Consider the following 13,389-nt stretch of genomic DNA (forward strand, 5'->3'; position numbering starts at 1 on the left):
GCCGGGTGCAATTAGTGTGATTGGCTCCGACTGCAATACTAGCTTATATGTTTAGATTCAGAAACTAATGAGGTCATGTTAATAGGATCTTGACGGAAGCCTCTGCTGTCAGGACAACTGATGACAATGTCTGTAATAAAGCTCCTGCTTCCCCCAAAGAAAAATATTTTGAAACTGCAGACTTCTCCCTTGATTAGGTTGAACATCAGAGAGGTGTGAAGTCTCCCAGGGAGGAGGGCGGTCATTCAAAGAATTTGCCATGTAGCATTTAACATCTGGGAAAACTTCATCACATGTCAAACACTCATTTGTTAGTGTTATTCTTTATTTATGTTCCACTTTCTCCCTCAATGGAACCCAAAGTGGCCTGTCACATCATTCTCCCATCTTCCACCATATCTTCACAACAACAGCCTTGTGAGGGAGATTAGGCTGAGAGATTTTGATGGGCCCAAAGCAACCTGGTGAGCTGCCATGGCAAGGGTTGCCAACTGGTTGGCCACTGTGTGAGACATAGGGTTGCCAGCCTCCAGGTACTAGCTGGAGATATTTTGCTATTACAACTGATCTCCAGCCGATAGAGATCAAGTCACCTGGAGAAAATGGCTGCTTTGGCCATTGGACTGTATGGCATTGAAGTCCCTCCCCTCCCCCAATCCCCATCTTCCTCAGGCTCTGCCCCAAAAACCTCCTGCAGGTGGCAAAGAGGGACCTGGCAGCCCTATCCATGGCAAAGTGGGGATTTGAAACCTGGTTGCCCAATGTCCCGGGCTGACACCCTAACCACTGCACTACATTGGCTGCTGAGACTTTCCTGGCAATCTGTGAAGGCAGAATCATGGTGCCAAACCCAAATGCCTTTCCTCCTGGTGGTGGAAAGTGCTGTCAAGTCACAGACGACTTACGGCAACCCCATAGGGTTTTCAAGGCAAGAGAGAGGCGTTCAGAGTTGGTTTGCCATTGCCTGCCTCCATATAGCAATCCTGGACTTACTTGGTGGTCTCCCAACCAAGTACTAACCAGGGCTGCTCAGGCTAACCTGGGCCATCCAGGTCCTGCCCATACTAATTTTAGATTGTAAACTAGGGTTGCCAGGTCCCTCTTTGACACAGGCAGGAGGTTTTGGGGGTGGAGCCTGAAGAAGGTGGGGTTTGGGGAGGGGAGATCAGTTGTAATAGCAGGAGATCTGCAGTCGCCACCTGGAGGTTGGCAACCCTGTTGTAAACACTTGGGGCTGAGACTAGGAGGCAGGTGCATAAAATATGGACAGGAGGGAAGGCTAAGGATAGGAAGACACTGAAATATCCAAGAGAGAGAGCCAGAGGCCAAATGTTAGCCCCCTCGGCAGTACTGGAAGCCCTTCAGTTTCTGTTAGCAACCTTGCACATTTGGTAGCCCAGTTTTGTTCCTGTCATCTCAGACAGGCCCCTTCCATTTTCCCATTTATGGGGCAGGTGTTGCACGCTGATGATAAAAGCCAGGGTCCCCCATCCTCTCCCCTCCCCTCCTCTCCCCTCCATTGACTCGTGAGTGCTTGAATCCTTTGTTCTCTCCCCCAAGAGTCTCGGTGGGGAGGGGGCAGGCTGGGCAGATGAGAAAAAGGCTCTTATTTTATACCGACTCACTGACTGGCTGGCTGCCTTCCCCCCCACCCCCACCCACCCACCCCCCACGATGGCACCTCCTTGCCTTGTGCTGACTGGGCTGTCACAGCCAGGCAGTAAATAATCCACCCACCCAGCACATTGATTAAACTTCCCAGGAACACTTAATACACTTTGCATAAATCATGCAAATGAGGTGGGGTAAACTAGAGATTCTCACAGGACAGCCAAGACAAATGGAAATGATCTGCCAGGAGGGAAGGGCGGGGAGTTCCTAGGCGGACTCTTCCATCACATGGGCACAGGGTGACACAGGGCAACCCACCTCTGACTTTGCAAATGCGTTAGTTCAACCAGGCCCCACCTGGAGCAATGGGGCCGGGCCATCAGCTGAATGCTTCTGTCCTTTGAAATGCACCCTGTTTCCATTTGTGGGCATACAAAGAGATCCCAATGAAAATTTTCTAAAAGAATAAGTGACCCTTAAAAATAATTCTTCCTAAAGTAGGGTTGCTAACCTCTAGGTGGTGGCTGGAGATCTCCTGGGATTACAACTGATCTCCAGGTGACAGAAATCAGTTCACCTGGAGAAAATGGCGGCTTTGGAAGGCGGACTCTATGGCATTATACCCCATTGAAGTCCCTCCCCTCCCCAAACCCCACCTTCCTCAGACTCCACCCGCAAAATCTCCAGGTATTTCCCAACCCAGAGCTGGCAACCCTATTCTTAAAGAAATTGTTGCAAATTCTTCAACATTCCAGCACTGCTTAAATGAGTGGTGTGCTGGGTAATTTATCCCTGAGTGGGAAATGCAAGTTAAAAGACATGATTTTGGATACCACATACGGAAGAGCCATCAAGTCACAACCTACCACAGCAAGCAGCTTTCCAGGCAAGTGAGAAGCAGAGGTGGTTTGCCACTGCCTTCCTCTGCAGAATCTTCTTCGGTGGTTCCCGATCCAAGTACCGACCCTGCTTGGCTTCTGAGATCTGATGAGATTGGGCTATACTATACCATTCCACATACATTTGGATACTAATAAACTATATAATGATGGGAAAGGGACATTTTTTGTCAATAACTCATCCAAATTAAACAATTACTGACTTTTAAAAAATTTCTCCTTCTCATTCTGTTCCTTTGCTACCTGATTTAGAGTTCATGGAGGTCAGAAGGGGATAAGAGAGTGGAGAGGGGTAACAATGGGGAGGCTTATCTTATGCTGTGTAGGTAGGGTTGCCTACCTACATAGCTGAACCTGTCTGTAATACAACTATGTATCTGAAATGATGTATCCTAACTGGAACCTTACAACTTATACTTGACATAGTTGTTTTCTTCATCCCTATGGGAGTATGGAATATTTTTGTAATTGATATGACTTCAACTAAACGGGGCTGAAGAAGCATAGAAATGATTGTCTCCCTTGCAACTTTCTCATGAAGACTTCCTACCTACTCACATGTTTTTGAACTTGTGTTATTTGTACCCTTAGTGGACTGCTCACAGAGGATTGTATATAGTTCTTTGTTCTTGTTGTTTGTCATTTAATGCACCCAATACACCTTGTTATACACTAACTGTGTTTATTTGTATTTACCAGCCTTTCCTGTACTCATTTCCTTACCGGTGGTATTAGTACAGAGGTGTTTATTTTGGTTGCTCAACCTCCAGGTACTAACTGGAGATCTGCTATTACGACTTATCTCCAGCCGATAGAGATCAGTTTCCCTGGAAAAAATGGCTGCTTTGGCAATTGGACTCTATGGCATTGAAGTCCCTCCTCTCTACAAACCCAACCCTCCTCAGGCTCTGCCCAAAAATCTCCAGGTATTTCCCAACCCTGAGCTGGCGACCCTATGTGTTGGTAGGCCAGGCTGAGGGGCGGGGGGCAAAAGCTGCTGCTGCTGCCGCCATCGCGACTGGCCCAGCCAGGCTGGACCAGACACAAGCCCCAGCATACAGATTGGAAATCTCTCTCTCCCTTCCCTCTGGAGGTCTTAGCTATGGGGCAACCAGGGCACCTTTCGTGGGGCAGGCCCCTTTGGCCAGGCGGGACTGCTCAACTTTGCCCTCGCCCTTTGCCTGCAGTTCTATGCACTAGTGAGGAAGGGAGGGACACAGCCTACTCCCTTGCTTGTTCATGCATGTTGCACAGCTGCCCTGACCCTCTCATTGCTGGCAGGTGTGCCTCCTGCGGCCAGACTCCAGGTGGGACCAGGGTATCCCTCAGAGTTTCCAGCCTCCAGCTACTAGCTGGAGATCACCTGTTATTACAACTGGTCTCCAACCGATAGAGATCAGTTCACCGGGAGAAAATGGCCACTTTGGCAATTGGACCCTATGGCATGGAAGTCCCTCCCCTCCCCAAACCCCGCCCTCCTCAGGCTCTGCCCCCAAAATCTCCATCTATTTCCCAACCCGGAATTACAACTGATCTCCAGACTACATACATCAGTTCCCCTGAGAAAATGAATGTTTTGGAGGGTGGTGTACCCCACTGAGGACCCTCCCATCCTCAGGCTCTGTCCCCAAATCTCCAGGAGCCTCCCAATCTGGATCTGGCAACCCTACCCCCACCCATCCCCTGCCAGTGGCCAGGGGGAACCTGGCAACCCTATTCCTGCCCCATGTGGCAAGAAGAAGAGAGAAGGAAGGGTGCACTGGCACAGATCCTCTGTCAACTCTTTCTCCACTGAGAAGAATGTGGGTTGAAGGTAGGCTTGCCAACTTCCAGGTGGGGCCTGGAGATCTCCCAGAATTACAACTGATCTCCAGACACCGAGATCTGTTCCCCTGGAGAAAATGGCCACTTTGGAGGGTATACTGTATGGTGTTATACCCTGCTGAGCTCCTTCCCCTCCCCTAACCCCACCCTCCCAGGCTCCACCCTTAAATCTCCAGGAATTTCCTAATCTGGAGTTGGCAACTCTAGTTGAGGGAACTGCCAAGGGGAGCAGTGAGTTGTGTTGTCCTGGGCTGGGCTTGGTGGCTGCCCCCTTCTCCCTTGTGGCCCACCATGGCCCTGGGTAAGTAATTCCCCTGCTGGGATCATCCAGAGAAATAGATAGGGTTGCCAGGTCGTTCTTCACCACCAGTGGGAGGTTTGGGGGGCAGAGCCTGAGGAGGGCAGGGTTTGAGGAGGGGAGGGACTTCAATGCCATAGAGTCTAATTGCCATTTTCTCCAGGTGAACTGATCTCTATCGGCTGGAGATCAGTTGTAATAGCAGGAGATCTCCAGCTAGTACCTGGAGGTTGGCAACCCTAGAAACAGAACAGAGACAAAAAGAAAAAATACAATTCCAGTGCCACAGGATGTGTCGGTGGCCACAAGCTTAAGTGGCTTTTAAAAGGGAGGAGAACTGGAGCTACTTTTCAGAGTGGTTAAGTATGATCCAGGTAATCTTTCGGAGTCAAGAGGGATTAGGCAAGAGTTGGTGCCTGGCAGCCTCCTGCGGAGAGACCTGATCAGTAACTAGAGAATGGGCCGCCCCCAAGAATCACCCAGTAAGAGCAAACTGTCGCTTAATCCCCACTTCGGCTGTTAGCACCATGTTAGGTAGCCACACTCTGGTGTAGGGTTGCCAGGTCCCTCTTCGCCACCAGCAGGAGGTTTGGGGGCAGAGCCTGAGGAGGGTGGGGTTTGGGGAGGGACTTTAGTGCCATAGAGTCCAATTGCCAAAGCGGCCATTTTCACCAGGTGAACTGATCTCTATCGGCTGGAGATCAGTTGTAATAGCAGGAGATCTCCAGCTAGTACCTGGAGGTTGGCAACCCTACTCTGGTGTGTAGGGAGATGCATAAAGAACTGAGATTCTTGAAATGCAAGGATGAAAGCTTCCCAGTGATCTCGTCATGGAGACAGAAAGCCAGCAAGGTACAATCATTGGAGAGTTGGACTAGGATCTGGGAGACCCAAGTTCAAATCCCCGCTGTGTCAAAGAGGCTTCCTGGGTGACCTTGGGCCTGTCATACTCTCTCATCCTAACCTACCTCACAGGTAGGGTTGCCAACCTCCAGGTAGTGGCTGGAGGTCTCCCACCATTACAGTTGTTCTCCAGGCAATAGAGATCAGTTCACCTGCACAAAATGGCCACTTTAGCGATTGGACTCTATGGCATTATACCCCAATGAAGTCCCTCCCCTCTCCATACCCCACCCTCTTCAGGCTCCACCCCCAAAATCTCCAGGTATTTCCCATCTCAGAGCTGGCAACCCTATTCACAGGGTTGTTGTAGGGTTGCCAGGCAACCAGGCGGGAGGGCTGCAAGCTGGGATATGGGTGGGTGGCTATAATGCTGGCTACAGCATCATATCACTTCTGGTAAAAACCTGGAAGTGACATAGGCTAGCTCTGGAAATAGCCGGAAACACTATATCCATAGACTTTCTAGCGATTCTAGCTACCTTGTGTCACTTCCTTTTTATTCTTTTTCATTTTGGCTGGAAGTAGCATGATGGCACAGTCGACATTGGGTTTTTAAATTTTTCCCTCCCCACCACTTAGAGCAACAGTGGGCAACAAGAGGCAGGGGTTAGGGTATCCAACCTCCAGGTGGTGTAAGAAAGACTCACTAAAACTGTAAATTTAAGCTGTATCAAAAAACAGTAGTAGGCTCTAAATACAAGATGACACCGTATAATGCAACCCATTATGGGAGCAGCAGAAGGCATTTAAAAATACAAAAAAATATATGAAATAGACTGTGAATGATTGTAATTCTTGAAGGCTGATGAAGCCACTTTTTAGTGGTGAAAGTGCTGTGATTTATCCGGAAAGGTGTTTCCCAAAGTCCCAAAGTTTTTTGCCTGACGAACTATACCAGGACAAGCGTCCAGCCAAGCTGACACCCACTGCTTTTTTGAGTGAGATGTTCCACTCAGAAGGAACTTTGTTGAGCACGAATGACCTGTTTTCTGCTGTGTAGTATAGTTTGCAAGTTTGAAGTACTTTGTATTATTTTGGTTTAACATTTTGGGTACACCTGTTGCTTGCTTGAGGCTTGCTATTTTTTTGCCAATTTCATTTACTGCTTTTTGTATGTATTATCCTTCACTGTTTGTGCTTATTCTACTTATACAGTGTCATCTTGTATTTAGAGCCTACTACAGTTTTTTGATACAACCTCCAGGTGGTGGCTGGAGATCTCCTGCTATTACAACTGATCTCCCGCCGATAGAGATCAGTTCCCCTGGAGAAAATGGCCGCTTTGGCCATTGGACTCTATGGCAATGAAGTCCCTCCTCTCTCCAAACCCCACCCTCCTCAGGGTCCACCCCAAAATCTCTCGGTAATTCCCAACCCAGAGCTGACAACCCCACAGGGATAGGGTTGTGGGGATAAAAAAGGAGACAGGTAGAAAAGTGGGGTATGAATATCTAAAAGAAATCAAAATAACACAGCACATGTGACACCACTGTCCCGTCCCCCAATTCAACTTTGTCCTTTTGCTTTGGGAGTGGCTGAAGGGATCCACCTGAAGACATATTTTATCCCCGACAATGGGCATTCTTCCTGCATATTGTGTGTATGTGATATGATAGACCTTAGAATTCCCTTGCTACAAAGACATTGAACAGTCCCCTCTGAATACCTGTGCTAGGAGACAACATCAGGGGAAGGACTTAGCCTCTTTGCCCTGTGTTTTAAAATCCCCAAGCGCCTGTCTTTCAAAGGACAATTTCTTTCCATTTCCCCTTTGCAACAGTAGAAAAACATACCCTGATCTAGCAATTGCCCAGGCTACCCCACTGCTAAGATCACCTTTGGTGTGTGTGTGTGGGGGGAACATCCTTAACTTTTTCCCAGGGCCCCAGAATCACAAAGACTACCCTGCCTCCAGTCTCATCTATCTTCTTCAATAGTCTTTATTATTAACGAGACGCTTTTCATGGTGTCTCCGCACAAAAGGGGTCTTCTCTCCCCCTTCCCTCTTGCAGAACAAATTCGCAAGTGGGAGGTAAGCCATCAGTGAGCGGCAGGTGGCAGAGGCAGGCTGCTCCAAACAGGCCCGATCCGTGTTTCCTGGGTTACTGCTTCACAATTAAAGCTTTACATCGTGGTAGTGTTGCCCCCAAATTTCCAGGAATTTCCCAACCGGGAGCTGGCAACCCTAGTCAATGAAGAATAGAACACGGCCCAGGCTAGAATGAGATGGAGCAGACTAGGAATGTATTAGCATGCAAAGGCTTTCTTCCTCTCTTTGCCATCTGGGAACCAAGGGCTCTTCCTCCCTCTCCCTTCCTGCCTCAGAATCCAGCACCTGCAAACGCATCTTCCCAAAGAAGGATGCCGATGAAGCCAGGGGCAAAGCCACACGTGGCTGGGACCAGATCCTACAGGGTTGCCAGGTCCCTCTTCGGCACCGGTGGGAGGTTTTTGGGGCAGAGCCTAAGGAGGGCGGGGTTTGGGGAGGGACTTCAATGCCATAGAGTCCAGTGGCCAAAGCGGCCATTTTCTCCAGGCGAATTGAGCTCTATCGGCTGGAGATCAGTTGTAATAGCAGGAGATCTCCAGCTAGTACCTGGAGGTTGGCAACCCTACTGGGACCAGATCCCAACCCGAGCAAGCCAGTGACTGGTTGAAAACCTCAAAGCAGTTTGCAGCCTAGTGTGTGTTTTTAGCCTTGTAAATCTTCCTGGGATTCAGTAAAACCTTTGCCAATTGCCCTGAGCAGTAAAATGCAGGTGTGAATAAAATGAAACAAAATATACATTCGCGAGGGTGGGGAAAAAAACTGCAAAGAATCAATGACTGGAGGGAGTTTTTGTTTTATTTCATATATATTTATAGTTGCTCTGTCATTCTGTTACCTGCTGCCTGTGATAATTGTGGATCACAGACTCCTCAAACGCTTCCAAGTACTACAAGAGTCACAGAACACCCCCTTGGGTGGGGCTCTTTTGCAGTTGTTGTGGGGTTTTTTTCCACTTTGTTGGAATGCAAATATTAATTTGTAATTATTGTAAATGAGTAACATATCTTCCCATAAGCCTTCAAGGAAAAGCAATGTTAAATATCCTCAATTAGCTCCTGAAAGGAGGCGCCCAAGGAAGAAGCCTGGCTTTGTGGCACTTGGTGAGGGTTTCCCTACAGGGAGAGAAGGCCAGCCCCAAAACGCTTGGCTGGAGTTGAGGAAGAAGGCTTTCAAAAAACCCCAAGGGCTACTTAGGATTTTCATTCCGAAGGAAGAAGCAAGCAAGATGGGAGGGAGACAAAAGTAACGAGACGCGGATGAGGATAATAGTAGAATTGGCCTGGCTGGCACCATGAGAGCTGGTTTGGGAACATCAGCATCCCTTTCCCCAGATTGCCCCGGAGCCTTGTGAGAGCTGCAGGCAGGCAGGATGGCACCATAGGCATGTCTTCTTGCCGAGATGGCAGACACCCTGGCAAGGCACTCAGGAGTCTCCTGGGAACGGAAGCATTAAGCAGGGCCTGAGGCGCCACACGGTGAAGGCAACGGGTGCGAGACTACCTGCCAAGTGGAGGCAGGAAGAGGTGCAATGCACAGGCAGCAGAATTCCTGGCTCCAGCAGGTGTCATTTGCATGAAGAAACCAGCACGAAACTGCTGCCTGGTCTGGAAACAGGAGGGGGCCCCCATTAAAGTCTTATTATAGGATGGGATCTAATTATTGCTCCAGGAGGGTGGGGTGGATTTTGGGTATCTCTTGCTAAAAGGGAACAGCGCTGCAGAATTCCTGCAAGCAATTGCATTTTGGTTCCATGAACTGGAAACTCCCCCCCCCCATCCCCAGTGGATGAAAATGCTAACAGCTGCCAAGGAGGGCAAGAAAGCCCTGCCTTGATTGCCACAAATTCCAAAGTGAGTTCTGCTTGATAGTATAGCTGTGGTAGGAAAATTGCTGGTGGGCAAATCTCCCAGGAAGATCCACTTGCTGGTGGAATGTGCTGTCAAGTTGCAGTCGACTCATGGTGACCGTGGCTCAGTGGTAGAACATCTGCTTGGCATGCAGAAGGTCCCAGTTTCAATCCCGGGCATCTCCACTTAAAGGGACTAGGCAAGTAGGTGATGTGAAAGACCTCTGCCTGAGACCCTGGAGAGCTGCTGCCGGTCTGGGTAGACGATACTGACTTTGATGGACAGAGGGTCTGATTCAGTATAAGGCCGCTTCGTGTGTTCATGTGTGTTAATGTGACCCCCACAGGGTTTTCAAGGCAAGAGATGAACAGAGGTGGTTTGCCATTGCCTGCCTCTGCATGGCAGCCCTGGACTTCCTTAGTGATCTCCAAGTCCTAACCAGGGCAGACTCTGCTTAGCTTCCGAGGTCTGGTGAGCATCGGGGGCTAGCCTAGGCTAACCAGGTCAGGGCAAGATCCGTTTACCCTTTTACAACATGCACAAAGACACATGGCCATGGTCACACATGAAGTTGCCTTATACTGAATCAGACCATGCATCCATCAAGGTCTGTATTGTCTACTTGGACTGGCAGCAGCCTTTCACATCACCAGTTCCTAGTCCTTCTAACTGGAGATGCTGGAGATTGAACATGGAGCCTTCTGCATGCAAAGCAAAGGCACTTCCACTGAGCCACGGCCCCTCCCCACACCTTCTGAGAGCCAAGGCTTTTGTTTCCAACCCACTGCAAAGAAGAAGCTTCTTTCTGACACCAGTGGGCCAAGCAGCCTTGTGCCACTGTCCGCCCTGCCCTGCCCTGTCCGGGTAATCGAGAGTGCATTATGCATTCTCTCATGCTGGCTGCTTCTCTGCTCTTTATGTGTATTAAAATAAAACCATAAATCCCCACAGCTCCAGAGTTACAGTAAAGTTCCGCTCCACAAGATCAAGAATTTTAATAAAAGACATAAATTCTCTTTCAGCCTTGAATTGCTCGAGCAGCAGCGGCCTTCCCCTTCCAACTCACTGCACATTTCAAGTAGGAAAACCTGGAAACAAGCATGAGAGACCATTCTGTCAGATCCTTCTCTGGGCATGTTACACATACACAGAACAACTGGAGCAATTGTGGCTCCTGAAATTAAAGCTCCACGTTTCAAGCATAAGTTGTGAATGTTCAGTGGTTGTAATACAGGAAGGCTGAACAACTACTGCTCTAAGAAATACAAAGCATTTTACTGCTGTGTACTTCTTTCAAAATGCCATTGGGGGGGGGAATCTCTTTTCAATAGCTCTTTATGGTGCTGTTTAGAGCCAGCGTGACGTTGTGGTTAGGCTTAAAGTATGCGAGATCGGGGTTCAAATTCCTTCAAAGAAAACAACTTCAACTGCAGTGAGCATGAGCAAACTACCTGAGCAGTTCTAGGGTTGCCAACTCCAGTTTGGGAAATTCCTGGTGATTTGGGGGTGGAGCCTAGGAAGGGTGGGGTTTGCGATGAGGACGGACCTCAGCGGGATATAATGCCATAGAGGCCACCCTCAAAAGTAGCTATATTCTCTAGGGGAACTCATCTCTGTGATCTGGAGATCAGCTGAAATTCCAGGAGATCTTTTGGGCCCACCTGGACGCTGGCAACCCTAACAGACACAGCCTTAGCTCAAATTTCCTTAGCTGCCTATGCATAGGAGGCACCATATGAGTTACAGAGGGGCATACATCAGATAATAAGTAAATTATTTTTGCCATCACTGAGCTCAAGTTTAAACATCTATGAGAAATTTATCTTAGGTTCAGCATACAAAGGCCAATACAAAACATAATGTGGGAGATCCCCTGGTTTTAAAGATCCACAGGTAAAGATATGCTGAGTTGCAGGTATTTGGGTCTATCAACCAGTTTGCACGAGAGGAAAGAACTGCCTCCTTTCCGGAAGAAGTATTTTTAAGAGCAATGGTACAGAAACTTCCCTAGCACTGATGTGTGAAAACATGCTGGCTGATTAAATTCCCTTGCATTTCAGTTACACAAACATTGCAGCAAGGAGCTGAATATACTCTTTGCGATGTCTGGTGTAGAAAGACTTAACAAAATTTCTGGCAGGGTATCTGAAGAAGTGAGCTGTGACTCACAAAAGCTCATAACTTGCCAGAAATTGTGTTAGTCTTTAAGGTGCTACTGGACTCTTGCTCTTTTCTATTGCTACAGACAGACTAAAATGGCTACCCATCGGGGTATACAAAAAAGAAGAGAAGAAGACCCTGAACAGGGCAGCAAGAGGGCAGTTAGATGGGATACTGAGGGATGCCAGCCTCCAGGTGGAATCTAGAGACCCCCCAGAATTACAGCTCATCTCCAGAATACAGAGATCAGTTCCCCTGGAGAAAAAGGATGCTTTGGAGGTGTATCCCGCTGAGGTCTCTGTCCTCACCAGGCCCCATCCCCCAAACTCCAGAAGTCTCCCAGCCTGGATCTGGCAACCCTACCCCCCCCCCTCCATCCCCTGCCAGTGGCCAGGGGAGACCTGGCAACCCTAGGTCAGCACTTCCTCTCCTGTTCAGTGTCATTCCTCGTCTGTCTCCAGATTGCTACTCTGAGGGCAATATCCTTTTTCTTCTTGGAAGTTCCACACTCCGTCTCATAGAATCATAGATTTGGAAGGGACCACCAGGGTCATCTAGTCCATCTGCATGGAATGCAGGAAATTTACACTACCCTTCCCACACACACACCGTGACCCCCACTACTGCCCAGAAGATGACCAAGATGCGTTCCCTCTCACCATCTGCTTAAGGCTATAGAATCAGCATTGCTGACAGATGGCCATCTAACCACTTCTTAAAAACCTCCAGGGTCTCTCTCTCTCACACACACTCTCTCTCAGCTAGTGATGTAGTTAGAACACCATCTCTGTCTCTCCATGATCAAGTATGTTAGCTCCTGAATAAGCATGTCCTCCTTCTCCTTTTCCCTGCTTCAAGTTAGTACCAAACCCTGGAGAATCCATGAGAAAAGTATTTGTTAAGTTCCACACACTCCCAGCCGGGGCATGAGCATAATTTCCTTGGGCCTCATACATGACTTGTCTTATGATTACCCCTCCTCTAATCCAGTGCTTGAAATCTTACAAGCCACTTAAGAAAAAGAGCATTTTAACTCTGGAACATCATAACCCTCCTATGGCCATTTACACATGGCTGTTTCCTCGTGGTCACCCTGCCAACTACTTTGGGGCTTTGCATGGATTATGCTTGCGTTTTCTGACCATCAGAGGTCGCCTCTCTCTCCCTGCACGTTTACATGTGTTTTCCCCGTGTTTTCTGGATGCTGGCTACATATGAATCCAAAAAAACGTGGGCAAAATGCACAGAAACACACGTGGAGAGTGAGGCGACCTCAGAAAATGCAACAGTCAGAAAATGCAAGCATACTCAAAGCAAAGCCCGGATGTAGTCGGCAGGGTGACCGCGAGGTAACAGCCATGCATAAATGGCCTATGGAAATAGGTTTGCTCCCAGCTGGGTTCCCCTGTACCCCCAAGTCCTGATACAGTACAACCATCCCCCCCACCTGGACCTCCCATGAAAAATATTGATAGTGATAGTGCTTACTGCTAAATGTTAAAACATTTTCACTTCGGAACAAGCAAAACCAATTAGTCTCCTTTGGAGTTAACAAATTGAAGCCTGTTAACATGCGACTCTTGGCATGTGGTTCAAACTGGCATATTTTGTAATTCTAGTTGGCAAAAGTCCTTGGGAATGTTGCAAATGGTACCTTCCCCCACACAAGCTGCAAGAATAATTGTACGCGCATCTTTCCTCGTAACTGATTGTTTGGATCGATGCTGGAGCTTTTATTACGATCGTTGCTGGACACATCTGTTGGCAGCAGAGCAGACACTGGAGGGTTAAAAACAA

This window comes from Euleptes europaea, chromosome 3 (genome assembly GCF_029931775.1).
Source record: "Euleptes europaea isolate rEulEur1 chromosome 3, rEulEur1.hap1, whole genome shotgun sequence".
Lineage (NCBI taxonomy): Eukaryota > Metazoa > Chordata > Lepidosauria > Squamata > Sphaerodactylidae > Euleptes > Euleptes europaea.